The sequence below is a fragment of the Vicugna pacos genome, chromosome 4, assembly GCF_048564905.1.
Source record: "Vicugna pacos chromosome 4, VicPac4, whole genome shotgun sequence".
NCBI classification, from domain to species: Eukaryota; Metazoa; Chordata; class Mammalia; order Artiodactyla; family Camelidae; genus Vicugna; species Vicugna pacos.
In genome coordinates this window covers 7,432,647-7,459,497 of record NC_132990.1, presented here as the reverse complement: position 1 = coordinate 7,459,497, position 26,851 = coordinate 7,432,647, and the positions used below count along the sequence as shown (strand labels likewise).

At 41.7% G+C, this 26,851-nt stretch overlaps 1 long non-coding RNA gene across 1 annotated transcript in view; it reads left to right on the top strand.

Annotated features, from left to right (window-relative positions):
• The first annotated feature begins 18,591 nt into the window (after positions 1–18,591).
• The window catches only part of LOC140695804 (uncharacterized), a 59,772-nt gene continuing 51,512 nt past the window's right edge, over positions 18,592–26,851 (top strand). Inside the window, exon 1 of the long non-coding RNA XR_012071628.1 lies at positions 18,592–18,660. This is a non-coding gene — a long non-coding RNA (uncharacterized lncRNA). The remainder of the gene's footprint in view (positions 18,661–26,851) is intronic.

Sequence of the window (26,851 nt, the reverse complement as noted above, 5' to 3'; positions counted from 1 at the left end):
CCAGCAGGGATGGTGAGGCAGCCCAGAGAACAGCTGCAACCATGCTGAAGGTGGTGGAGGAAAAATCAAGGAGATGATGCTACAGCCCAGATGCTGAGGACCTGGAAGTCAGGGCTGTGGAGGGGACAGGATGTCTCGTGGGATAGATGCTCCCAGATTCACAGGCCAAACAGAGAGGAACCTGTCTCCAAACTTCCACCCACTCCTCCCATTGGCTAAATCCATCTAGGAGCTAACTGGCAAAGGAGGATAAAAATTGTAGTTTGCAGAGGCCACTTCCCTGTGATCCAAAGAGCTGCACACAAGGGCGGTGAATGGATTTGAGAGCAAACAGACCTGTGGGTCAAATTCAGACTGCTGTCTGTTTTTGTCAATAAAGTTTTATTGGAACACAGCCACATCCAGTCATTATGCATTGTCTATGCCGTTTTCATGCTACATGGGTAGAGTTGAGTTGTTGGGCCAGGGACCATATGGCCTGCAAAGCTGAAAACATTCATTACCTGGCCTTTTCAGATTATGTCTAATCTTCACAACCACCTGCCAGGTAAGTATTACTACCCTTCTTTTACAAATGGGGAAACAGGCTCAGAAAACTGAGCCTGACTTGCCTGAGGATAAGCGGGCCTGGCCTGAGTGAAGCCTGCATTTACCCTCCATTCAGTTTGTTACCAAAAGTCCAAGAGCTTTCATTGCACCCCTCTGCCTTCCTAACCTAACCAGGTCGCCTGCATGGGTGCCCCTCACACCCTGCAGAGCTACCCCCAGCTCCTGCACCTCTGCTGAAGGAAGACCATGCCTCAGTTTGGTATCTCTCTGTGATGTGTCTGCCCCTCTGCCTCACCGTCAAATTCTCAGTAGCTGAGAAGTCAGAGGTGGTGTGAGTTGGAACAGGCCTTGGGTCATTTCACGGAGAGATTCAGAAATACTCTGCAGCTTGGAACTCCTGGTTTGTTCGACTATCCTTTCCAGGTAGGCAGCTGGCCCTTAAAAAATTCACTCCTCCCCTCTTAGTCTGCACAGTCATCACAAATAAACAGTAAGAGCAAAAGATTTGGGAGACCATTTCTGACATAATGGAAATCGATGTTAAAACAAGATTTGCTTTACAAAATTTACTGTATAACCAATTCTTTAGGAATGCTTCTCCCGTAAAGCTAAGTACACCTGTCTGATGGAAAAAACAAAAACAAAAACAAAAACAAAAACACCCTTCAAGTGGACTATTATTACCAAGATCTCTGTGCACAAGCACCACAGTAGGGAGCAGCTGCTGAAATACATGTGAATTTGTATTTGCTGAAAGCTCCAAGTGATTGTGAGAGAGACATCGCTTACATTTGCTTTGCTCACACAGATGGCGAGAGGTTGTAGCTCTGGGAAGAACTTAGAAGGGTAAATGGAATTCATGTGAGATGAGAGCAATTAGGATTTACATGTGACGACACACAAAAAAGGGCAGAGCCGGGGCTGTTGTGTTATTTGATATTATCTGACTTAGCATTTAGCCAGCACAGGTATTTTTTATAATGTAATGAATGTGCTCTCTTGCCTCCGTATAAACTGGACTCTTGACCCACTGCTTGTAGGATAACAACAGCAGTGGTGTTTTTAAAGCTGTGACAAAACTCTGCTGACTACTCAAACCTTCCTTCTGCCTTGATTCACTCCCTCCTCTGACCGTCAGAGGTTTGGAATGACTTAGCCTGCTTCACGAGAGCTGGCAGAGGGCTGTGGCCACAGGAAGGATTGCAGGTGGCCCTGTCACCCTGCATGCAGGCAGCAGGCACTTGCTTCTAAATGCCTCTGGAGCTTGGGGATCTATTTTGGTTTGGGGGATCTTGGGTAAATTTGTAACTTTCTTGATCCAGAAGTTCACAATTATTTCACGAGAGCAATTTGATGCCATGGAGAAAACTTGGGCTTCGGAGGCAAAAAAAAAAAAAAAAAATCCAGATTTAAATCCTTCTGTTTATTAGCCAGTCCTCTCATGAGTCTGATTCTCTCCAGGCCCAAGAAGGAGGTGGGGATGCCTCTGTGGAAGGCTGAATAAAACCCCCAAAGATATCCATCAAATTCTTGAGAGGATGGGGACAATGCATGTAAAGTACTTGGCCCAGAACTTGGCTGTATTAACTTCCTATGGCTTCTGTGACAAATCCCCACAAACTTAATGGCTTAAAACAACACGAATTCAGTGTCTATCAATTCTGTAGGTCAGAAGTCTGAACTGGGCCTCACTGATCTAAAATTAAAGTTCCAGCAGGGCTGCATTCCTTCTGGAGACTAAGGGAGAATCCATTCTCTTGCTTCTTCTAGCTTCTAAAGGCAGCCTGCATTCCCTGGCTTGTGGCCCCTCCCTCCATCCTCAGAGCCAGTAGTGTCGCGTCTTTACATTGCTCTATGATTCTGATGTGCTGCCCCCATTTTTCACTTATAGGGACTCTTTTAATTACCTTGGGCCCACCCACATAATCCTGGATAATGTCTCCATTTTAAGATCCTTAATTTAATCAATCATACCTGCGAAGTCTCTTTTGCCATGTAAGGTAACATATTCTCAGGTTCTGAGAATTATGACATGGACACATTTGAGGGACCATTATTGTGTGACCAACACATTGGCTTAAATGGAAAGCTTAATATATGTTGGCCACTCTTATTTTTCTTATACCTCAACTGTAAAATAATGAATGGAGATAGGGGTGCTTTCTCCTTTGATCTGAACACTGCTGAGCTTTGGTGCCTTGAGGATAGCAATACATCACACAGGCAGTGGAAATGGCAGTGGTGCTGTGTTAGGGGGAGGCTGGTCTCCAGCAGAGGTATCCATGGTGACCTCAGTGGTAGTGTTACTCCCCAAGCAGGAGGCAGAAGTCGTTTCTGTTAGAAAAAGTGATACCTAGCAGGGATGCCAGAGTTGGCAGTGCTAGATGGAAGTACTGATTCCCAGCAGAACCAGCCACAGTGTCTGGTGGGAGGCTGCTTGATGGGTGGACTCCAGACGCAAGGGCCAAGGGTGGTACCTTTGTCTTCCCATAGGTTTACAGACTTCTATTGTCTCAGGGTTAGAGCAAGAGAAGAAGAAAAGGAAAACTGCTATGTAGTGAATGCCCAGACTTCTTGCCAAGCACATGTTTAACCCCACTGGTCATGCCAAACATGATGAGAAAACCATTCTAGGGGCTGGAACAACTGCAATAGCAGGAAGAGGCAAGATCAGGTTAAATGCAGATTCTTACTCTTAATATAGGTATTGAGCATATCTTTTTATTTTGATGCTTTGACATTTTGAGGCTTTGCTGACACTGGAAGAGACTCCCTCCCAGGATTAGCTAATTCCCAGAGATAGCAAACTACTCACCGGGGAGAGTGCCTTTCATAAGCACACTAGTCAATCTGAAGCCCATACCCCAACCACCTCCTTTTTCTTTCTTTTTTCTCTCACATTACCATAAATTGAATTTATTCAGGAATAGCCAAGGAACTGCAAATCAGGAAATGCATACCGTAGCAAGTGACACGCAGTTCGTTAAGGGTTTGGGGCTGGCTGTTATTTATGGGCAAGGAATCAGAGTCCAAGCAGCACGACGGCCGCCTTGAGGATGGGAAGAGACTCCTGGCGCACGTTCATCGGCAGATAAGTCGCGGTCTGAGGCGCTGACGGGAAATTAGTCTCAGTTCAAGTTCCGCTCCTCCGAGGGCGCATGCGCGAGAGCCACCATGCCTTCTCCTCCGGGCCCAGTTTTGATTGACGTCCTGTCACCACCGGTACGGTCCTTGTTATCAAGGTGGTGAGGGCCTGTGCGCATCGCTGACCCGGTAGTAGTTTCCAGGGTGAAGAAGGACGCCTCCGCCGGGCCGGTCCTCGGGTCCTCACCGCGCGCCAAGGTAGGCCGGCCCCCAGGGAGCTGCCTCGTTAGGGCCGGAGCTCGCTCCTCTCACATATCGTGGTTGTCGTGATTCGTGGATTCCGTGTTTACCAGTTCATCTGCTCCACGGAATGTAACCCCCAATCCCGGGCAGGCGCGAAGGCTCCCGGGTTCGAGGCGCGTGACGGGCCTGTGCCCAGCTGAGGTGGCGCCGGGCGAGGCCCTGGCGGCTGCGTTCGGCGCGCCCTCTGCCAGCAGGTGTCCTTTCCCGGGTACTCAGGGCCATGTTTCTCACATGCCTGTGCGTTTTGGGGGCACGTTTGCCTGTTAAAGCGGCCCCCAGGGGTAGCGCGCAGGGCTGTCTGGTGTTGGTAAGTTCGAGAAGGCTGTGGGGTGCTTCACCGGGAAGACGCGCCCGGTGATAAGCTTCCTTCAGGCAGGCGTTGGGCAGCTTTTGGACGCGAGTTCAGCGTTAAGAGTCAACGGCAGATAGTAAATAAGGCGCCTTTAAGCAGAAGCACACATAAAGCGTAGTTATATGTATTACATAAGCTGACGAAAGTGTGACCAGACGCTCGCGGGAATCTAACCCTGTATTTCTCAGGGAGCGATGGCCCAGGGCTAGAAGCTATTTCAGTGTTCATGGCAACTTTATAGGACGGAGATACCCTGAATGGTGAGCATCGACTTGCCTACGCAGCCATTTCCCTAAGATATGCCCATGGGGCCAGGAGGATGAGTCAGAAGTTGTCCTTCTGTAAGACCTTGAGGAAGGGCCACTCTCTCCTCGTTTCCAAAGGGTCAGCCCCTGCCCTCTTGCTGTTCTCCTTCGGGCTGGAACCGACATGACCTGGGGGTGTTGCGGGGTGAGAGGTGGGGCTGTGCCTTTCTTGTCGCTGCCACGAGGTGGGGGTCGGCTGTGGGGTGTGGCATAGGGTGGGAGGGTAACCCAGAGGTGTGACAGCGCAACCCACCCTCGCCTCTCTCGGGCAGCCTTCCACCAGCTCCTCTCTGGTCTCTCCCTTGAACCCAGGTATGGAGAAAATTCCTCATTCCAGCCTCAGCGTGAATTCTAGTGGGAATATCCACTGTCTTACTTTCATTCCCCCAACATGTAATTGCAAAAATAAAACAATCTGACACTCGTCCATTTCCCAAGATCTGAGCTGTCCGATTGTAGCCAAGGTCACCCTGAGGGAGAGTGATATAAACACTAACAACTGTTATTTGTGGGTCCTGTTTCTGTCATTCCTAGAATAAAGCCTGAGGCTTCACTGGAGAGTGAGGAGTAAATCAACACTGCCTGCTGTCAGGTTGGGTTTGAGCTGAGCTGGAGATTGAATTCACGTTTAATCAAAATTATATTGGATTTTGTTGTTGAACCTTAGCTTTTTGTGAAGAATTTGAAGGCGGTAATGTTTTCCTAAATTTGGCATTCTCTTGGCATGGTTGAAAGGATTTCTCACAAGTATGAGAGACCAGTTTTGAATAGCTAAGTTATTGCTACCCTGAGAATTTTATATGAGGAACTTTGGGGGTGTTCACCTGGTATTCAAGAGATGGGGTATAATTTATACCTTGCCTCTTTTTCGCTTTAACCAACCACCTCCTTTATCAGGCTCCCAGAGGGCTGTCACACTCAGCCGACAAGTTCCTTGCCCTAATCATTCCAGGTCCAGGTACCAGACAGTGTGGGACAACCTCTCCATCCTAGAGATCTCTGAAATTATTCAAATTAGCTAGTCCTAAATCTGATTACCCTGCATCTCCCCTTCCTTTCCTTGAAAGCACAATAAAGGCCCTTGCCCACCATCTCACATCACTCCTTCTGCCTCCTGACTGATCGTGATGCTTCTGCATGTGGCCCTGCATGGACCCCCTCTTGGGAACTATGACTAGCAAGCTGTCTTCTCACTGGCAGTCGTTTCCTAGTATTTTGGCCTACCCATGCCTGTATAATAATAAAACCTACATTTTGAGACAATATATGCCCATGTTTTAACTCTGGTCTGATGTGGTGGAGGAAACCCAGCTTATATAAGTCAAGCCCCTAGCCCAGCACCGAGCACCTTGGAGGAGCTCTGGAGATGCCTGACCTCATTCCTCCCTTTCTCTCCCTTTCCTTGACTGTGACCTCATTGACTTGCTCTAGATGCTCTTATCTTTCCCAGCAGCCTCATTGCTTCCACCTCTCAGTTGATGCTGGCATCGTTCCTCTTTCCAGAGAGCTGTCTAAGCACTCCTCTCCCCTTGCTGTCCCACTTTGAGAGGCTGGGGCTGAGGTCACGGTGTGGCTGGTGCATCAGCATTTGCATTGCTCGAACAGTGCTGTCAAAGTCTGAGCTAGCACTCTTCCCATCCACTCGGGATCAGCAGTCTGTCAATACTCTGATCCTGGAAGCAGCGTGCTCCTGCTCTTGAACTTGGTCCAGACATTGCACAGATGAACTTTTACAGGCCAGTTTACAGCTCCTTCATTTGGGTAGCTCTGTAGATGATTATTCAGTTTTCTTATTTTGGTTTTCTATTCTTATCTCACCTCCCCATTCCCTTTGCTCAGTCTAGAACTTACCTCTTGGATTTGTCACTCCTCATTAGCACCTTCTCTGGAAAAAGTGTCCTGGGTTATCTTAGTTTCCCCTAAAAGCCAAAACTGAAAAAGGTAGTTTATTTGGAGTGATTGTTAGAAGCCAGAGTGCAGGAGTGAGGAGTGACATAGAGAAGGAGGAAAAGCAATAGGGAATGTGCAACTGAGCTGGTCATCACTGTGGGCAACCAAGGCTCAGTCCCCTGGGGGCATCTGGAAACTGTGTACAGTGAACTCAGAATTGTTCTTAATGTCAGGAGCCTGGGACATTTATCCACCAACTCCTGTGATCCATTGCCTTAGGGGTGTTAACTCCACCCTACTTCTGGGATGAGCCTGAGGCTGAGTGGTCCTCCAGGGCTTAGGAGAAAGGCTGGAAGCAGGGAGGTCCTTGAGATGAGACTCTTAAGATGGGAAGCTGGCAGCGTGCATAGAGCTGTCCACCTCAGGTGTGCTGAAATCAAGTGGGCTTATAAAAAGTCTTCCACAGAGGGTGAAATTTAAGCCAGTCAGCAGTAGCTTTAGAAAAGGGGGGGAAAAAAAAGAAGCTATAGGCAGAAACAGTGAATATCTTAGCAGCAACCAGGGTGGACAGTGATGGAGACTCCTACCCATAATACTTCGGCACAGTGTTAAGAGCTTGGATTTTTGGATGACTTTCAGGAAGTGGGAAGGAAAACTAAGAAAGAACTAAAGGTAAGTTTCCTGCCAGCTGGTGCAAAAGGGGCTTGAAGTTGGTAATTTCACTGATGTATTTAAAATAAGGAGTTTTTGGACTTAGGCACATATCTACCACACACACAGGTATTGTGTGTTTACTATGTTGCAGACATCATGCTTGACATTGAGAATATAAAAATGACTAAGAAATAGCCCTTTGCTTCGAAAGTGCATGAATGCAGTCAGAGGGCAGCCATACAAGACGTGGATGCTTCAGATATACATGTGATATCTATGTATAATGCTGGATATCTGTGGGTCTTATGAAGGCTAAGAACAGGGGTAGAGGGGAGAGTTAAGAGAAGGGTTCTTGAAAGAGATGATGTTTAAACTGAGACTTAAAAGATGGGTAGGAATTATCTATCTAGAGGATGGATGGGAGTGTGTGGGAGGCTGTAAAGGCAGTGAGAAGAGGGCGAGGAGAGAGTTAGAGGGGTGTGTGTTAGTGTTCTATTGCTGCATAACAAATTGCCACAAATTTAGCAGCTTAAGATGACACATGTATTTATTATCTCACAGTGTCTGTGGGTCAGGACTCCAGGCACCACTTAGCTGGATTCTCTGCTTCAGGTTGTCACCTTGCTGCAAAAAACAATCATGCAATTTTTATGGTTCAGTGGTGAGACTGTAGTTAAGGGAAAAAAACCTCTATATTATATAATCTTGGCAGCCCATTTTGATAAATATACTGGTTAATTTACTCCTTTCATAGCCCCTGCCCCCACCAGAAACTGTGGTTCAGGATCCCTTTTTTGTTTTGGAAGGAGGTAAACTTTTACTGAAATGCATGACTCTGACCTTGGAGACTGCATTATCATTAATTTCTCCTTTTCATGAGTTTTTAAATGTTTCCATCTGAACAGTGATCATGTGAAGATGATGTTGACTTGTTCCCAAGAAATGGCCAATACCAGCAATAGCTCAGGAATGCAGATTTTGACAAGGCTGAATCTGACAATTTGCATGTTTTGAGAAATTGTTGGGACATTCCAACTGAGGCATTGGAATGAAGCGGGCCCAGCCTCGTGGATTTACTGAAACTTATTTATAATCTGTCCAGCATACTGATATCAAAGGGACTCAACATCCTCATATGTTGTTATATTCTCAGCATCTTTCAATTAATCTGCCCCTGAACTAGCTCTGGAGTCCAGGGACCACAGTAAGATTCAATGTGATGCTGTAATCTTAGGCTCAATTATCCTAATATTGGATTTTACACAGTGTTTAGGAGGAGAGTGTTGGGGTCACCACTTTCCTGGAGCTGTATACTTTGAAATTGTCCAGAAGCCTCCATGAGTTCTTCAGCTCTAGAAGTTGCTATGCTTTTTTGTGTTGAAAGTTGCATTCTGAAAGAGGACCTTGAATCACATGCTTCGGTTCCTCTTTTGTAGTAACTGCTCTAATCAAGCTTCTTATTGAAATTTTGCTAGGAAATTTTCCGTTTTATCTAACTTTTCAAACTCATTGCCATCAATTTTCACAAAATATTCTCTTATGACTATTTTGGTCTCTTCTATATCTGTGGTTATGTCTCATTTCTCATTCCTGGTTTTATTTTATTTTTATTATTTTTATTGAAGTGTAATCGGTTTATAATGCTATATCAATTTCTGGTGTACAACATAATGTTTCAGTCATACATATACATACATATATTTGTTTTCCTATTCTTTTTCATTATAGGTTACTACAAGATATTGAATATGGTTCCCTGTGCTATACAGTAAAACTTGTTTTTGATCTATTTTATATATAGTAGTTAGTATCTGAAAATCTCAAACTCCCAATTTATCCCTTCCCATCCTCTAACCCCCTGGTAACCATAAGTTTTTTTTTCTATGTCTGTCAGTCTGTTTCTGCTTTTTAAGTACTTCATTTGTGTCTTTTTGTTGTTGTTGTTGTTTGATTTCACATATGTGTGATATGGTATTTTTCTTTCTCTTTCTGGCTTATTTTGCATAGAATGACCATATCCAGGTCCATCCATGTTGTTGCAAATGGCATTACTTTATTCTTTTTTATGGCTGAATAGTATTCTATTGTATAAATATACCACAACTTCTTTATCCAGTCATCTGTTGATGGACGTTTAGGTTGCTTCCATGTCTTGCCTATTGTATATAGTGCTGATATGAACGTTGGAGTGCATGTGTCTTTTCAAATTAGAGTTCACTCTGGATATATGTTCAGGAGTGAGATTGCTAGATCATATAGTAAGTCTATTTTTAGTTATTTGAGGTCATTCCTAATTTTAAATAATTTTTCTCCTTTTCTAATCAGGTTTAAAAGGGCTTATCTTTTTTACTGTTTTTTTTTTTCAAAGAATGAGATTTTGGTTTTATTTCTCTTTTTGCTTATATTTTTTATCTTCTTTCTAGTTGCAGTTAATTCTATTGTTCTATTAATAATTCATTAAGATAAATTCTAAGTATCTTTAATTTTAGCCTTTGAAGCCATTAAGGCTATCTTTTTTTTTTTTAATACAGCTTTTGTTGTGTCTCACAGATTTTGTCATAAAGTAGTCTCATTTAAATAGCTTCCTGGATAGTTTTAAATTTCAGTTATAATTCATCTTTGATGCTAGGATTGTATAGGAATATTAGTTTACAAGTGGTTGAAATTGTTATTAATATTGTTATCATTATTGTTAAGCTTATGATTGTGCATGTGACCTTGAAACTCTTACTTTTTAAAATTTACCAAGGTTTTCTTTATGGTTAAGAATTTGATTTATTTTGGGCATACAAATAAGCATATTTTTCTATTCAAGGATGTCAGTTCCTATATGTGTGCTAATTACTCTACATCTTCACTTGTTTTTTGCCTTCAAGATGTGCTCTGAAAAAGGTATATGAAAGTATCCTATTATTTACATTTCTGATAGTTTTTGACTTATATAGTTAGCAACAATGTTGTATGCAGTCTGAAAAACTTAAAACAAATAAATTATATAAGCAAGGTCATGAGTTTATTGTAATCCAAGATGCCTGGCAGAAGCAAAGGTAAATCTCTGGGCTAGCATAGCTTCAACGCAGGCCTCAAAAAAATTCACATATGTAAATACAAGGAACTTGAGCTCAAGGTAACAAAACATCATGGATAAAAGTAGGAACCAGGATTATTGAATACAACAGATAAAGTAAATGTATTTAATATTTATTTACAAATACTGTGTCCTCTTAAGTATCAGGTACAAATTATTTTAGGTACTGGAAATATAATAATGAAAAAAATCTAAAAATTTTTTTCTAAAATCTAAAAATCTAAAAATATCTCTGCCTTTAAACATTTATATTCAAGTTAAATTATATTCAACTATATAGTGTTTGAAAATAAAAGGTGCTACAGAGGAAGATGAGGCAGGGAGTGGGTATAAGGAGTATGTGTGGGAAGGTGACATTTGAACAAAAACTTAAAGGACATGAGGAGGTGAGGCACACACATTTCTTGGAGTCAGGTGAAATCATTCTACAGAGAGATCAGTCAGAACAAAAATTTGGAGGTGACTGTATGTTTGGTATAGCGGGAGTCAGGATGGCTAAGATGGAGTCAAGAGTGAAAAGTAGAATATAAGGTCAGAGAGAATGAAAAGAAGTTTAAAAAAGAGGAAAAATATGATTATGGAACAAGAGACTATTAAAATCACCAAGCAAATATAAAATGAGCCAATTCTAAGACTGGAAAAAAAATCAGTTAATATTTACGAGGCATTGGCTGGTTTAAACATCAGATAAACACAGCTGAAGAGAGAATAAGTGGGAATAAGTGAACTGAGAGCGAGCGAGCGAGCTGGAGGAATTTTATAGAATACAGCAAGAAAAAAAAAAGACAAAGGGCTGGAAAACATGAAACAGGTTTAACATATGTTGAATGAGAATTCAAGGAGAGAAGAGAATAAGGGAGACACAACATTCAAAGCCAAAAATGGCCTAATACTGCAAGAATTGAAAGTATCAATTTTCAGTTGCAGGAAGCCCAGTACATCCCAAGTGGGATAAAAAAGAAAAATCCATGTCTAGAAACAACAGAGAGAAACTGTAGGACGCCACAGACAAGTATAAAAATCGAAAGATGGCAAAGAAGGGAAAAGAAAAATCAGCTAAAAAAGAATGACAATACAAAGTACAGCTGACTTCACAATACCATCAGTGGAAGCCATTGCCTATAAAGGAATATATATAAATGCTGAATCCACATCTAGTACTTATATATTCTCTATGTTCTATAGCTAATGAAATGGCCTTTCAAAGTTAAAGAAGACTATTTTCAGATAAACAAAAATTGTGTTTCCACCCACAGATGTCTGTCTGTAAAGGAAATTTGGAAATGAGTATTTTAGGGAAAATAAAAATGGTCCCAAATCTGAGATGCTGGAAGGAAGGAAAAACATATAAGCTGGTAAAAATAAAAGTCAATATAAACACATATTTATTGGGTAACATTCATAATGATTTGTGGATTAAAATAATAGAACATGAACACTGAGAAAGAGTGGCATATAAGTCAATTGTAGAGGGGATTAAAGTTAAGGTATTCTGAAGTTCTTGGATTCTTTGTGACAAAGCTGAAGAGAGTGATCAGTTTTGGATTTTTTAGGTTAGATTTTTATGGTAAAAATTTTAGGGAAACACCACCCCTCAAAAAAGAAAGAAAAATACCTTGTGTAATTTTCAGATGACTAGAGTGAAATTTTGTTTTTTTGCAGTTTAACTTTTTATTTTAATAAAATCAGAATATGCACAGCACATGCAGTGCTAGCATCTAAACTAATACAATAAGCAATTACTAAAGCTAGAGCGACTTGAGGTTCAGTCTTTACACTCAGTGAAAAATTGAAATGGGATAAAAATGGAGTCAGTATAAGAAGGGTCAAGAAAGAAGAGAGAGAAAAAAAGAGAAAAATTAGAATAGGCAGCACGAAAGCAAATGATAGAAATAAATCCAAATACTAGTATTCCAATCAACACCAGTGAAAAATCAATCTGATAAAAGACAAAGATTGTCAGATTGAATTAAAAATCTTTATGCTATTAATAAAAACACAAATATAGGGACAAAGAAATGTTGAAAATAAGAAGATGGAAAAAACTTGTACCAGGTAAGTAGCAATGAAAAAAGTTGGTGTAATTAAATTAATCAAATAGACCTAAAACAATATTTAGCAGAGCAAAGTGAGCCACTACATGAGTATAAAAGATTCAGTTCACTGGGAGATTTAAAATTCTACACTTGTATACTTTTAATTAAGTGGCCACAATATATCTAAAGCCCAAGTGGATAAAAGCACAAGGAGTAAAAGACAGATACATTACCACACTGGGAGATTTTCACTCACCAATTTTAGTAATGAAACAGATTTTAAAAAGTCAGTAAACATATAGAATATTTGAATAGTACAATTAAACTTGACTGAATGGACATGTTTATAGTTAATTCTGAAATGCACATTTTTATGTGCATATGGATGCTCTATGAAAACAATCACCTAATAGGTCACAAAGAACATGTTAGCAGATCTCAAGGGATTGACAACATATACAGCATGCTATCTGACCACAAAATAAATGTTTTTGTTATCTGTTTATACTCAAAAAAGATGAGTAGAAAAATTAATAAGTGTGAAATTTTAAAAAATTACTAATTAACCCATGAGTTAAAAAAATCATAATGTAAATAAGAATATATATGGAATGAAACATTAATACAATTTTGAAACTTATGAGATGCAGCTAAACTAGGATTTGGAGGTAAATTTAAAGCTACATATTTGCATTTAAGAAAAAAAGGCTAAAAATTAACAAGGCAAGCAGGAATTTGTTCACTTCACCAAACTTTTTAACTTCTTTTGTCATAAAGAGATAATCTTTTAAAGCTGTGATTTTATAAATTCTCCCTTGTCTCTCAAAACCCGTTTGAACAAAGAAGGTGAGATTAAGGCTTCAGATCCTTCAGGTGGCAGGGAGGGGGCTGTGGTGTGGCAAGATGGGGCCACTGGAAGTTAGGAAATGCACCTGAGGTGGAGAGGACTGGTGGGATGTATGCCCTGTCCTGGAGACAGGTTTAATGTAGGTCCTAAAGACTGAGAATCAAATATCAGATGATGTCACACCAGGAGAGCCAGACCACCCCCATCCCATGTCCCGGGGAGCTTGGTGTACATTTCATAATAGCTGTGTGAGAAAACAATAGCAAACACTTACTAACGTCTACCATGAGCCAAACCTTTGAAGAATTTCCCTACACCATTTAGGACTCATTACAAGCAACAGAAAACTCAAGTGGTTCAAATCATGGGAGAATTTGTTGTCTCCCGTACTTGTCAAGGTCTGAGGTGAGGGGTTGGTTGGTTCTCCGGCCTCGCGCTGTCATCAGGGATGTGGCTTGTGTCCTCTGTCACTCTCTCAGTGCTGCTTCCTCTGGGCCGCTGCTTCGTCCTCAGACCGGCAGCCAGCTCTCCGCCATTGGTTCCTGGGACCACATGCTCCCATATCCCATCTGTAGCTTCTCTTTCTTCCACTGGCCGAATAAACCTTCACTTAGGGCACCAGTTCACCCTGAATCAGTCCTTGTGATGAGGGTGATGCTGTGCTCTGAGCTGCCCATCTTGAACCAGTCACTGTGATGGGGTGATGGAGTGGAGGAGGGGGGCTTAGGCAGAACCAACTGGGGCCTGAGCATGGAGCCGGGGTGGAGATAACCCCTCCCAGACCCTACGGCTTCTCCACAGAGGGTGGGCTAAGTGCTGGGGAGTGAACCATAATACCTACCACTCCACAGACTCTGGGTTGAAGGAACTGTGGCCCTCGGAGGTCTGGTAATTTTAGGTTGATTAAAAGAACTGTCACACTACAGAGCAAAGCCCGCCACAGACTTCTGTAGCTCTCAGCAGTGGGTGGAGCAACCCAGCCTGGGGAGGCAGACCTCAAATACTAATGTAGTTGTACCTCTGCCAGCTCTGGGCCTGTTTGTTCTCACACCCTTTCCTCATCCTTCTGTTCTGCATCTGAGAGGGACAAATGTCCAGAGCCTGCCCTTCCCAGGCTCTGGGCTCAGTTGGCTCCTAGCTGAGTTTTGCCAATGGGAGGCGCTGTTAGGAGGTGGGAGGGTAGAAAAGTGGGAGGAACCAAGGTATTCCTCCCCACTGTGTGCCGCCGGCAGCAGCCAGCAGTGGTAACATCTCCTCTGAGTCCATGACTTCAAATCCCACTGTGTAATTCCAGGGCTGGTGTGATTCCAGAATCCTCCCAGCATCCTTGCCCCACAGGTCCTGCTAAGACTTCAGCTGGTCCCTCCAGCCAAAGTGTGGCAGCAACTCCCTGTGGTTGCCAATCTCTGGGTCGTACCACCATCTCCTTTTGGCTTCTCAGCACCTCCATTCTCTTCCTTCCCCTGTGTCACGAATTCCCAGCACTAAATCTCTTGGTTTAAAACCTTAAGAGAGTTTTCTCTTTTCCTGGTTGTTCCTAAGCTTTGAATATTTTTCCAGCCTAGTATGGCCTGGAGAATCAAGGGTTACGTGTTGAACCAGATTCAGCTGAGACCTCCAGGGTGTTACTGACCCAAAGTCTACACTTCAGTAAGCAGCTCTCTATTCAAAATTAAAATACATCTTCTTTACTCTTTCCCCTCATCTTTGGAGTCAGGGGTTGAGGGGATGGTGTCCTTGGGGATGAGGTATTATGATTGTCAATAGCAATAATGACAACTGATGGAACGTTTAGGTTTGATTTACAAGTAAGGCTGGATTTGCATTAGCGGTAGGTTTAAAATAACGTCCGTGCATTAGATGATATTCAGATTTAATGGAAAAATAATGACTGCATTAAATCAGGTTTTATTGTTATGGAGGGTTTTAATTTGGCAGGACCACTTTCCTTTTGTGATCTAGAAAGGGCTCAGTTGAGGAAGGTGGGGCTTTCATGCTGATTCTTGACCTATATCCATTCTGTGCTCACCCAGAAATGATTGTACCTTTTAAACAGGTTAACCTTTTTCTTTCCTTTTTTAAAAATTTTTTTTCTCAGAAGATGGTTTACTTATTAAAACCCTGCAGATTAATTTAAAATAATAAAAATTAAACAGAAGTCATTGTTCTTCCTTGCTTTATGAAATGGAGTTTCCATTGTGGGTTTTTTTCTTTTTAAATAGGAAACGCATCATGAAAGTCATTGCATTATTTATCAGAGAAGCTAATGAAATCATAACTGCAGTAACTGAGTACATGCAGCACAGCGCTGGTTTGAAACACTGCCTATAAAACCCCAGTTAATCACTGTGGGACCAATGCCTTTTATACTTTTGCTCCTGAAACCAAAATCATTGCAGTGTTTGTGTAAAGGCCTCAAAATTCTTGGTAAGAAAGTCACAGTTACAGGATGGTGGTAAAATTTGGTCAATTTGCTAGCCAGAGTCAGGAGCAATAGTAGATTTTAATGGGACCTCAAAAGATGTTGAAAAGATTGCTTCCATCTTGCTTGTCTCTTACTGCAATGTTACCTGTTAATTTATTGATCTTTCCTCCTGTCTAAGTCAGTGTTATTGCAGGGATAAAAACTATAGCTGCAGAGAGAGAGAGGAAACCACAGCAAACACATAAACCAGTTTGTAGTTTTACAAAGGGGGTTTTGAAGATAAGGACATAAGTGACTTGAAAATCTGAGTCCTTCCTGGTTACCTCACTGCCTCCCTAATTGTGGCGTGGCATGCCTTGGAGGCAGGGTCTGGAAGTTCATAAAGGTTTGGGAGTCACAGGGCAAAAAGAATCTAAAGAGAGAGGGTTTTATGTGGTATGTGTATATATGTATATACGCGCACACAATGGAATATTACTCAGCCATAAAAAGAAATGAAATACTGCCATTTGCAGCAACATGGATGGACGTAGAGATTATCATATTAAGTGAAATAAATCAGAGAAAGACAAATATCATAGGATACCTCTTTTATGTGGAATCTAAAAAATGATATAAATGAACTTATTTACCAACCAGAAATTGACTCACAGACATACAAAACAAATTTATGGTTACCAAAGGGGGAAGTGGGGTGGGGAGAGGGATAAATTGGGAGTTTGGGATTAGCAGATAGAAACTACTATATATAAAATAGATAAACAACAAGGACCTACTGTATAGCACAGGGAACTATCAATAATATATAATATATTATCTTGTGATAATATATTATAATAATATAATACTCTGTGATAATTTATAATGAAAAAGAATCTGAAAAAGAATATATATGTATGTGTTTAACCAAATCACTTTGCTGTACACCTGAAACCAACACAACATTGTAAATCAATTATACTTCAATTAAAAAAAAAGAATCTAAAGAGGTGATCTTTTCCTGGGCTGGAGGAGGTCTCCCCTCTCTGTCTTCCATATCAATATCCCACCCACTCCGTTGTCCTCCTCTGTGCTCCTGCATGTGTCATTTCCTCTGTTCTTCACTCGTCATCTCTCTTCCCAGTATTTCCTGATGTAGAGGAGCATGAGGCCTGGCAGATGGGCTTTTATGGGCATGAGCACAAACCCAAGCCTCTGGGAAGGCCCTTAGGTGAGCACTGGAGGATTGCTAGCATCCCGCTGAGGCTGTTGGTGGCCGTGGCTAGAGAGTGGGCTGGAATCTCATTGCTCCTCATTTAGCACTAGCAGTGGCTTTACATTCTTAGTCCCTTCTTAGTCTGGTCCATTCTTAGCTCTTTGCTTGACCCGGTAGCTCCCCCAGCCTGTCTCCTCCCTCCACACTCTCCTGGTATGACATCCTGTGGTCCCAGGGGCACACTTGACCCTAGCTGAACCAAAGAGGGCCTTCCTAGGTCATGTGGACTTGGGGCTCACTTTAAGATCTGTCTCTCTCCAGGTGGTGAATGAACTGTAGGTATAACATCTGGGAGCTTTTAGAGACCTTGCCTAGAGGGTCAAAAAAAGAATGAAGCTGATATGTGGAGACAAGTCGAGTTGAAAGATGGTCTGAGTGTACTTGACTGCTTTTGCTCTGGAGGCCTAGCTGCAAACACCTGCCCTGAGTGCAGCCTGGGGATGTGGTTTTCCTTGGATTCTAAACTGAGATCCAATTCATTTCCTTTTATGCTGTAGATCTCACTGGGTATCTGTCACTGCAACCACAAAGGGCCTTAAGTTTACACCTTCATGGACTGATTGATGGCTTCATCCATTCATGGTGTAAGCGCACGTTCAAGAATGTTTACAGGTACCCACTAAGTGGCACCCTTTATAGGCTCTCCTTTCCATATCTTGCTCATGTTATCCAATCTTTTTGTATTTTCCTCTTTATTGTGTAGTTTTGTCTATGTCAGATTGATAGAGAAAAATTACTTTTAACAGCTATTTTAGTTTAGATAGATTGGAAAGAAGAATTGATAAGGGGGGATGTCTAGGGTATGAGTTTATGTTGGGTCTTTGGAGGAAGGACTCTGCTGCGGCTTTGTGTATGTGTGATTAACTCATCTGTCACCAAGATTCATAGTACATTATAATTCTCTGGAAGCTACCAAAGAGAGGACGTACTCCTTGTTCTTGAGATGCTTACAGTGAAGGAAGTAGGAAAGGATCAAGATAAATATTCAGCACTCGCAAATAAGAAGGGGAGGTATACCTAAGGGGAAAGGCTTTGGACTGCCTAATGGATGCTAGCTCCTCTTGCTAAAGAAGATCAGTTTGCACTGTTATAGCACTTACCAGTCAGAGACCTCAAGGTGTATGATAAATGCTGCTTACCCATAGCTCACCATCCCTTGGGTACCAGAGATGTAGAATACAGAATAACCAGGGGCCAGAAGGGATGGAAAACATGCTTTATAGATGTCCAGGAGGAGTTAGATGAGAGAACGTAATGACCTGTACTGGAATTGGGCCACAATAGCAGAAGTGAATACCAGACTTTTGATCCACGATGATGATAATATCACTCTGTCAGCTCAAATATGAAGGAGTATCAAGGTTAGTTTCATTGCCCATTTCACCACACATATTTCTTTTGCATGAAAATGTTTTAATTTTGAATTCCTCAGAATCACTATTTGCAGGCTAGATGCTTCCTGCAAAGCCTGCATCCAGTCCATCTCTTCTCCATCATCTGAAGACATCTTCCCACTCGCCTGAAACTCCCGACCTTTCCCTGTTGTGCTGCCCTGGGCCTGCATAAGTGATGAGCGAGGGAATCTGTCCCCACAGGGACTTCAGAGAAGACAGATGATGATGCATTCCTCTTTGTGTTCTTCCCGTTTCCCTCCTTTCCTCACTTCCGACTTGGACTTCTCATAACTTTTCCAGGTGCTGCCTCATTCCACAGCATCTTTCCCCATCTCTTCCCCAGTTCAACAATCTCTGAAGACTTGAGAAATTCAAGTTGATCAGAAAGGTCATTTGTGATCGGATTGCACTCAGACATCGGTCCTTTAAGCAAATCTAAGTAAAGTGGATACAAACTTCACAATTCTCCAGATCAGAAGTAAGTAATGGAATCTTTTTTTAAATAATACAATTTTTATTTCTGGTCTTAAGCTTACACTTTTTCTGGATGTCATTACTTTAAGGTAAGCTCTGTGAACTTTTGTAATTTCTGTCACTTCAGGTTAAAAAAATAGCTACTTTTGCATTTCCCCCTTTTTTGATAAACTTCATTGCTCCTCAATTAGTGTCAAGCTTTAGGAAGAAGGCTATTCACTCAAATGTCCCTGGGTCACTCCTTGGTCTCTACCTGCTGGTGTTTTCCGCTGCCAGCCCTTAAGGTGCACCTTCTGTTACTTGCTCCTTAGAATTGGCCTCTTCGGTCCAGTGGCCTGCTGGGCTGTAGCCTTGTGTTTCTCAGACCCTGGGTGGGGTAGTTGAAAGGGAGAAGACTCCAGTTCTGACTCATAAATCTAGGTTCTAATTCTCTCTCTCTCTTTTTAACCTCAACCCCTAGCTTTTGAGCTTTATACTTAAGAATTGTGTGTCTCTGTTCTGTTTTCTTTCTGGCCCTCTAAACCCTCCTTCCACCCCCAGAAGATAGATATGGATTTTGTAGCCCAAGGGAGGGATGATAAAGGGAAAAGGGAAAAAGCATCCTAATTAATGTCTCAATGTATCTTCATTTCAAATAAGCCAAATTCTTTGATTGTATACATTTTAGATGCAAAGTAAAATCTAAGGACTTGCTAGAAATGATTTGTTTTAGTCAGAGCTTTTAGAAAGGCCCAGTATAGAACTTCCTATTTTCTTACAAGAACCAGTAGGCTGCGTGGGTGGGAGTACGAGTAGGGTCAGCTGAAGTTACCCAGTGTGTACTCACGACTGGGGCTATGCTCAGAAATCAGGGTGTCCCTTAGTCACAAACAGAGAATCCTGTTTCATCCATTATCAGCCCATTATCACAAGTGAAATGCTAGATCACAGTGACAAAATTCACAGAATGGAAAGTTGTCAGGTTTGATGATGGTGTATTTAAGGCAGAGGTCCAGAGGTCACCCACAGTAGGAAGAAATATGTCACATCTACCTTCATGATATGAATGACATTATTAGGTAGAAACATATGAGACTGTTTTTACCAACCAAGAAAGGAGGGAAAAATACATCTCCAGTGCTAACATTTGTATTACCTGTATGCTTATATCCCGTGGCCCCTTATTAGTGACACTGGAGGATTCCAACTCCTGTTGCTACCCAGGTGGCCCATTTGAACTTGATTCTTGCTCCTAGGAACCTTTGTTTGATGTATTTTCTCTTGAATTCCAGCGTTTAAAAAATTTAACAGCTTAAAACCTTCTGTTGGCTGAAACATCTCTGTCTTGCACAATTATCACTTTTTAAGTTTTGCAACCCATATAATCAGAACAAAACTCACACAGCTTAGCACTAAGATAGAAAAGGTAGATTACATGTGAGGACAAGAGGAATGGTCAATACTGGATGATTGTGGTGTAGGGAAGGGTGAGGGAAGAGAGACCACGGTCAGATCAAAGGAAGGAAGGCAGTGCCTACAGGATACTTATTAAATTATCTCAAGGTGAGCTCAGAGATGGCATTATTTCTGAGATGGCTTTTTCATAAACTGCATATCTAGTAGTAAATTGCTTCTGGAAGCTGTATTAGCATGGCTGGTCACCAAGCTAGTAAAGGCACGCTGAATGACTATACTTTCATCTCAGTATCCAACTTACATGAGAATGCAGCATGTTCCAAAGTAGTTCTGCTAAACATCAGTTCTGCTAGAGGTTAAAGGACAAATAATAACAAAATGATCATTTACAGGCAGCAGAAGTTGACCCTGCATGACTTACAGAAACAGGAAGGTGAATTGAATGAATTCTTAAATTCGCAGTCACAATGGGAATCCTGAAGAGCAGGTTGAGAAAATGGTCAGGCGTCAAGGGAGGGTTAGGTGGCCAGAATCACAGCCAAAATCATGCCAGGGGCTCAGCCTGGTGGGGACAGCACTGCCACTGCACCTGCAGACACAACACTTTCCTTACATCACCAGTGGCTCTCTGCTTTGAACCTTGTGCCTATCATAGCCACCGGAATGAGTCTCTCTTGCTGCTGCTTCTCTGTCGCTTACTCCAGAATCAGAATCCCAGGGGAAGCCGCCAACTGGCCCTGGTTTCCATGAAGTGAGGCAGGGTGAGACCATCTATCTGCCTTTTCACCTTCTGTAGTGAGAGATGGGCTTTGCCTCCCAGTAAGACTCACACAGTTGGGAATTCCCTAAATGTAGGAAGGTGCTTCAGATGCCTGGCAGCCAAAAAAAAAAAAATGATAAATGACAACAGGGTAGTATATAGGAAAAGGTTCCATATTCAATTAATTTTGGGAATTGCCAGATGTAACAGATTTCTTTACCACAGGGCTTTTAATGTGATTGCAAACATGGTGAGAGACTATAGGACGCCTTTCCTCTTTATCATCCTGTGTGAATACTCCATGCAACACATGTCATGAATCACTACTCTAAAGCAACCAACGACAGGACTTTTTTTTTTCACACTTAACCTCAGCAAACCAGTCTCTTTACTGACACATGTCGTATAGTGAGGCATGCAAATTAGCACTGCCTTTTGGGAAACTTTCACGCTGAACTGCTGCCTCACGGCTGGTTTCTTCTTCATGATGAAGGTAGCATTACTATGAAAGGTTAGCAGCACCCACCAGAGCTTTCCCATCTTGGGTGCACAGTCTTGGGTTTAGTCTTCGAGGTATTTCACTGCCACACACTTCTCCCTGAAGTGTTTCCATTTGTTCTTGGCACATTTTCCAACTTGCCTGAAGCAGTTAATGCAGCTTTAGAAAATGTCTCAGGGAGTGGCTTATGTCTGAGAGACCCTGGCTCTGCGTCTAGTAGAGGTGGAGGCTGCCAAGATTCAAATTCTCTGATAACACAAAACAAATGTCCTGCTTATTTTTGTAAGTACAACAATGTAAGAACACTTAATTCAACAACCAAACAATGAATGACCTTTAAGCTATGTTCAGCATAGGAAATTACTCCTATCTGTATTCATAGACGATGTCTAAACTTTAGGGGAGAGTCATATTTTTTATTTGAAGACTGGTAAACTGGAGATCATATCTACACATGCAAATCCAAGCCTTAGCTCTGTAGGCAGTAGAGGTAAATACAAGTTATGTGCTTGACATAAGTCAGCACTGAAAGTTTAGTTTTTAAAAAATTCCATCATTTAAGCTTTCTTTTTTCAAACTTCCCAACTTATTACTTTCTTATTATCCTTTAGCTTTTATATGATACAAAGCCAGTGCTATGAGATAGAGCCATTTATTCAAAAATACATATTTGAGGCCTACTATGTGAAAGGCGTTGTGCTAGGTGTAGGGGGTAAAATAGTAAATAGGACATATTTCATGCCTTTAAGAGCTTACACACACTGTGAATTTATTTATTTAAGACTTTCTTAAGATTTGCTATCATTTAGGCATAGCGCTAGGAGCTCAGGATAAAGGAATGAACAAGAAAATAAAGGTTTCTATTCTTGGAAACGTAGATGTATTGGGGGAAACTGATATTAAATCACACATTGCATAATTCTTTATAGACTCATACTTGCGGTCATAGGCACAAAGGATATGAGCACAGGGCTATGGGGATACGATGGAACACATTCTCTGAGGAAGTGGCCTGTGAGCTGTGCTCTGAAGGATGAGCAGGAATAAACGTGTTGGAGACATGGATGGGGATATGCAGGCAGAAATTAGAGTTCTGGAGCAGAAGAAACTTTTGCTGGTGTTAGGGGAACAGTGGCCCAAAATGGGAGTAGAAGTGGGCAGGGCCTCACCAGGCAGAGTCTTGGAGACCAGGAGATAATTTTGGTTTTTATGCTAAGTGCAATGGGAAGGTACCAAGGAAGTTTCATCAGGGGGATGACATAATCAAATATGCAATTTAGAAAGACCGTTCTTGCCCTGCACGTTGAATGGTTTGTAAGGGCAATAGTGGAGGCAGAAATATCAGTGGGAAGGTTATTCCACTAATCCAAGTGGGAAATTATAGTTGGTTGCACTAGAGTAAGGGTGGAAGAGATGATGGTAAGAGATGATTAGATACAGGAGCTATAAAGGAATCTGAAACAGTAGGACTTCATGTTAATTGGATGCAAGAATTATTTAGGAGAAAGTCAAGTAGATTGCCAAATGCAGTATGGCGGGCCACATGATTTTACAAGAGAGTATAGAAGCACCTGGCTAGTCACTGGCCGTCAGCAAAGGTGTATACAAAGAAATAGATGACCTCAAGTTGTACACAGCTTATTTGAATAGACTGGATATAAATACTGAAAAGTCAGCTCACAGTCAAGGCAGTAAATACCAAGCATCAAGTAAGTGATACATGCACTGTGGGTTATAGGTATTCACAGATCGCTGGTAGATAGAGGCAGCCCTGGAAAATGTCATCAACACATAACACCAGCTGGACTCAGGTAGCGAAAGGGAGAAGAGCAATCCTGGTAGAGAGAACACATGGGAGAAGGTGAGGAGGAAGTAAGAATAGATGTAGCATGTTTAGGGAGTATCAAGTAGACCAGTTGTATCAAAATAGGTTGCCTTTTTGTTTTGTTGATCATTTCTTTTGTTGTGCAGAGGCGTTTTCATTTGATGTAGTCCAGTTTGTTGATTTTTGCTTTTGTGGCTTGTGCTTTTGGTGTCATGTCCAAAAAATCATTGCCAAAATCTGTATCAAGGAGCTTTTCCCCTATGTTTTCTTTTAGAAATTTTATGGTTTCAATTCTTATGTATAAGTCTTTATCAATTTCCAGATAGTTTTGTGAGTGACGTAAGATAGGGATCCGATTTTATTCTTCTGCATGTGAATCCAGTTTTCTCAACACTGTTTACTGAAGAGACTATGCTTTTCCCATTGAGTATACTTGGCTCCCTTGTCAAATATTAGTTGACCATGTAGGCAAGGGCTTATTTCCGGGCTTTTGATTCTGTTCCATGGGTCTATGTGTCTTATTTTTATGCCAATACCATACTCTTTTGATCACTGTAGTTGTGCTGTTGAATTCAGTTTGCTTATTTTTGTTGAGGATTTTTGCAATTATATTAATCAGGGATATTGGTCTGCAGTGTTTTGTTTTGTTTTTAAACCTTGTAGTGTCCTTATCTGGCTTTAGTATCTTAAGTATCAGGGTTATGCTGGCCTTGTAAAATGAGTTTGAGAGTGTTCCCCCTTTTAAATTTTTGGAAGACTTTGAGAAGGATTAGTGTTAATTATTCTTTAAATATTTGGCAGAATTCACTAGTAAAACCATCTGGTCCTGGAGTTTTTAATTGTTGAGAGGTTTTTGATTACTGATCTGATCTCCTTACTTGTTATGGGTCTGTTCAGATTTTCCATTTCTTTCCAATTCGGTCTTGGTAGGCTGTGTATTTCTAGGGATATCTATTTCTCCTAGGTTATCCAATTTGTTTGTGTGTAACTGTTAATAGTAGTCTCTTATGACCCTTTGTATTTCTGTGGTGTCAGTTGTAATGTCTCTTTTTTCACTTTTGATTTTATTTAAGTACTCTTTATTTTTTCCTACTTAGTTTAGCTAAAGTTTTGTCAGTTTTGTTTATCTTTTTAGAGATAGTTCTTAGTTTTGTTTGAAATATCACACCCTCAGAGAAGCTGTCCTCATCATCCCTCCTGAAGCAGCCTTTCCTTCTGTTATTGTCCATCCCATGCTCCTGTGTATTTCCCTCACACTGTTAACCACAACCCACAAACATTCCAAATGTTCACGTGTTTAATGTCTGCCTTGCCCACTAGAATGCAAGCTCCATGAGTGAAGGGCTTTTTGTATTGCTCTTTGTATCCTTGACCTTTAAGGCAGTGGCCAGTTGGGGCTCAGTATACACTTGGATGAAAAGGAGGTAATGAGTGTGATAAAAAAGCAGAAATAGGGTATTTAGATCAGACATGAAGGCAGATCCTGGTACATTTATTGAGGGAAAATATGGCTCATTTTGGGTTTTCCAGACAATTTCTGAGCTCTGCTCAAAAACAAGTACATGGAAAAGTCTTTTTATAGCTTCTGAAAGTTTGCAAACCCCTGTTAAGGCTCCTCTTGGAATAAAGTTTTGCAAATACTTGGGATGTTCAAAGTGTAAATGTTTATAATGTTAAAATACTTTTCTAATTAACCATTTTATGAGATGTCTTTACTTTCATGCTCAACTTTTCCACTTATTTTTTAATGCCTTAAGTAACTCTTCTATTTGACTTTCCTCTGAAAGCATTGCTAGTAATACTGTCTCCAAAAGTGGGTTTTACTGAACATTGTAAGTATGAGGAGGTTATATTCTGGTCTGCTGGGTCCAGGAGGGAACGTGGGGCTCCTTCCACCCATGCTTGCAGCTTCCTGTTCTTCTAGGACAGAAACTTCCTGGTGACCCTGCTCCTGAGCATGGCTTGTCTCTTGGGACTCTGGGTTCTATTCTGTTGGGGAGAGGGGTTGGGTGCTGCTCTCAAGATTGGAAACCACCCCACCTCTAAAGTAATCCTGCGTCAGTGCAGGAGTATTGTTTGAGCCTCAAATGTCTTGTGAGCTCTGGATACAGACTCTTGCTGGGCCGTAAACCCTGAAGAGCCCCCCAGCTTGTTGATTAAAGCTCACAGACTGTGGAGCCAAACTGCCTGGGTTGAATCTCAGCTTTTCTACTTGCTAGAAGGGTGACTTAGCAAATTACTCATCTTCTCTGTGCCTTGATTTTCTCACTTAAAAAAGAAGGATGGTGATTATTGTACCTACTTCAGGGAGCTGTGTTTAGAGGTTGAAATGAGATAATATGCATAATGCCCTTAGAAAAGTGTCTGGCACATAGTAAGTGCTTAATTAATGTTATCAATTATTGTTGTTAAAGGCTGACTATATGGGGATCTTTGTTCCTGCATAGTTCTTTTAACTGAGCCTGTTTCATCCATTAATACTCATGTTTTGGCAAATAGCATCCAGTCCTTGTTAGTCTGCTCACTTCACTTGTCTCTTATCTGAACTGGTTGTTTAGCCTACCTTCATTTGGGTTCCTTACCCTGCTGTGGACTGATAACTTTGCTTGACTGGCTTTCTTGCCCATGATCTTGAATGATCTTTCTGGGCTATGACTCTATCTATGTATTGCTCTTCCATACTCTCCCTCGCCCTCTGGGGCCACCAGGACATGAGACCTTCCTTAATTAGTGATGAGTGATGATACAGGACCCTTGTCCTCTGCCCTATGAGTGAGCTTTTCGTCAATTCCTTAATCTTTAGTATTGAACTGAAATAAAATGAGAGTGGCAGCATGTGTCAGGGTGGGAAATGACATGGCCTTATCTAGAAGAGGACATCCAGCCATCCAGATGACTATCCCAAGGAGGGAAGGGAACTAGGTTTGTTTTCAACATAGCTCCTTGTGGTCTCTGCTTCCTTCTCTCTTTCCAAATCTCCATCTGCCTTACTGTTGACAGTATCTGAGAGATGGCCTTGTTCAGGGCTGACCCAGTGGATTCTTACACCTAATTGGAACCAGACACTGGTGTGAATTCTTTGCCCTTGGTTGAGCATATGGCAAATTACCCCATAGTCATGGGGACAGTGTTGCTGTAATCCAGAAAATAATCAGCCATTTCCTGGTGCACTGGAGGATACTTTGTCTCATCTTCTCCCAGGAAGTTATTCAGTCCTTTGCTGTTGAGATGGTCTTTATTGTTTTCAGTTACCTATAAGCATCCTCATTCTGTCCTGTGTTTCCATGGAAAACTTCACATTTTTCCTGGAGAATAACCCTCAACCGATCATTTTGGTTGTCAGTGGCTGGGATGAAGCATTGCTGGTGATAAACTAACACAGTTTAATCTCCCACAAAATTTTTCATGTGGCATTTACTACGTGTTGGGATTTACAGAACAGTGGGCTGCTCTTCCATAAATGTGGTAACACTGTGCTGTGGACCCCCTGTGAATGAAGGATTGCTGAGGCTTCTGAGTTTTCTCAGAAATGTCACTGCTTAATCCATACTTCTGGTCAGAATGTATGAGGATAAGGAGAGGCGTTTCATTCACCTCAGGCTCCACACAACATGTTCAGATGATAAATTCCTGGTTAATTTTCTCACCCTGGCTCCGTGAAAACTCTTAGCTCAAAGCTGCCACAGTTCTTTTAAAAATTCCCTGAAAATCCTGGA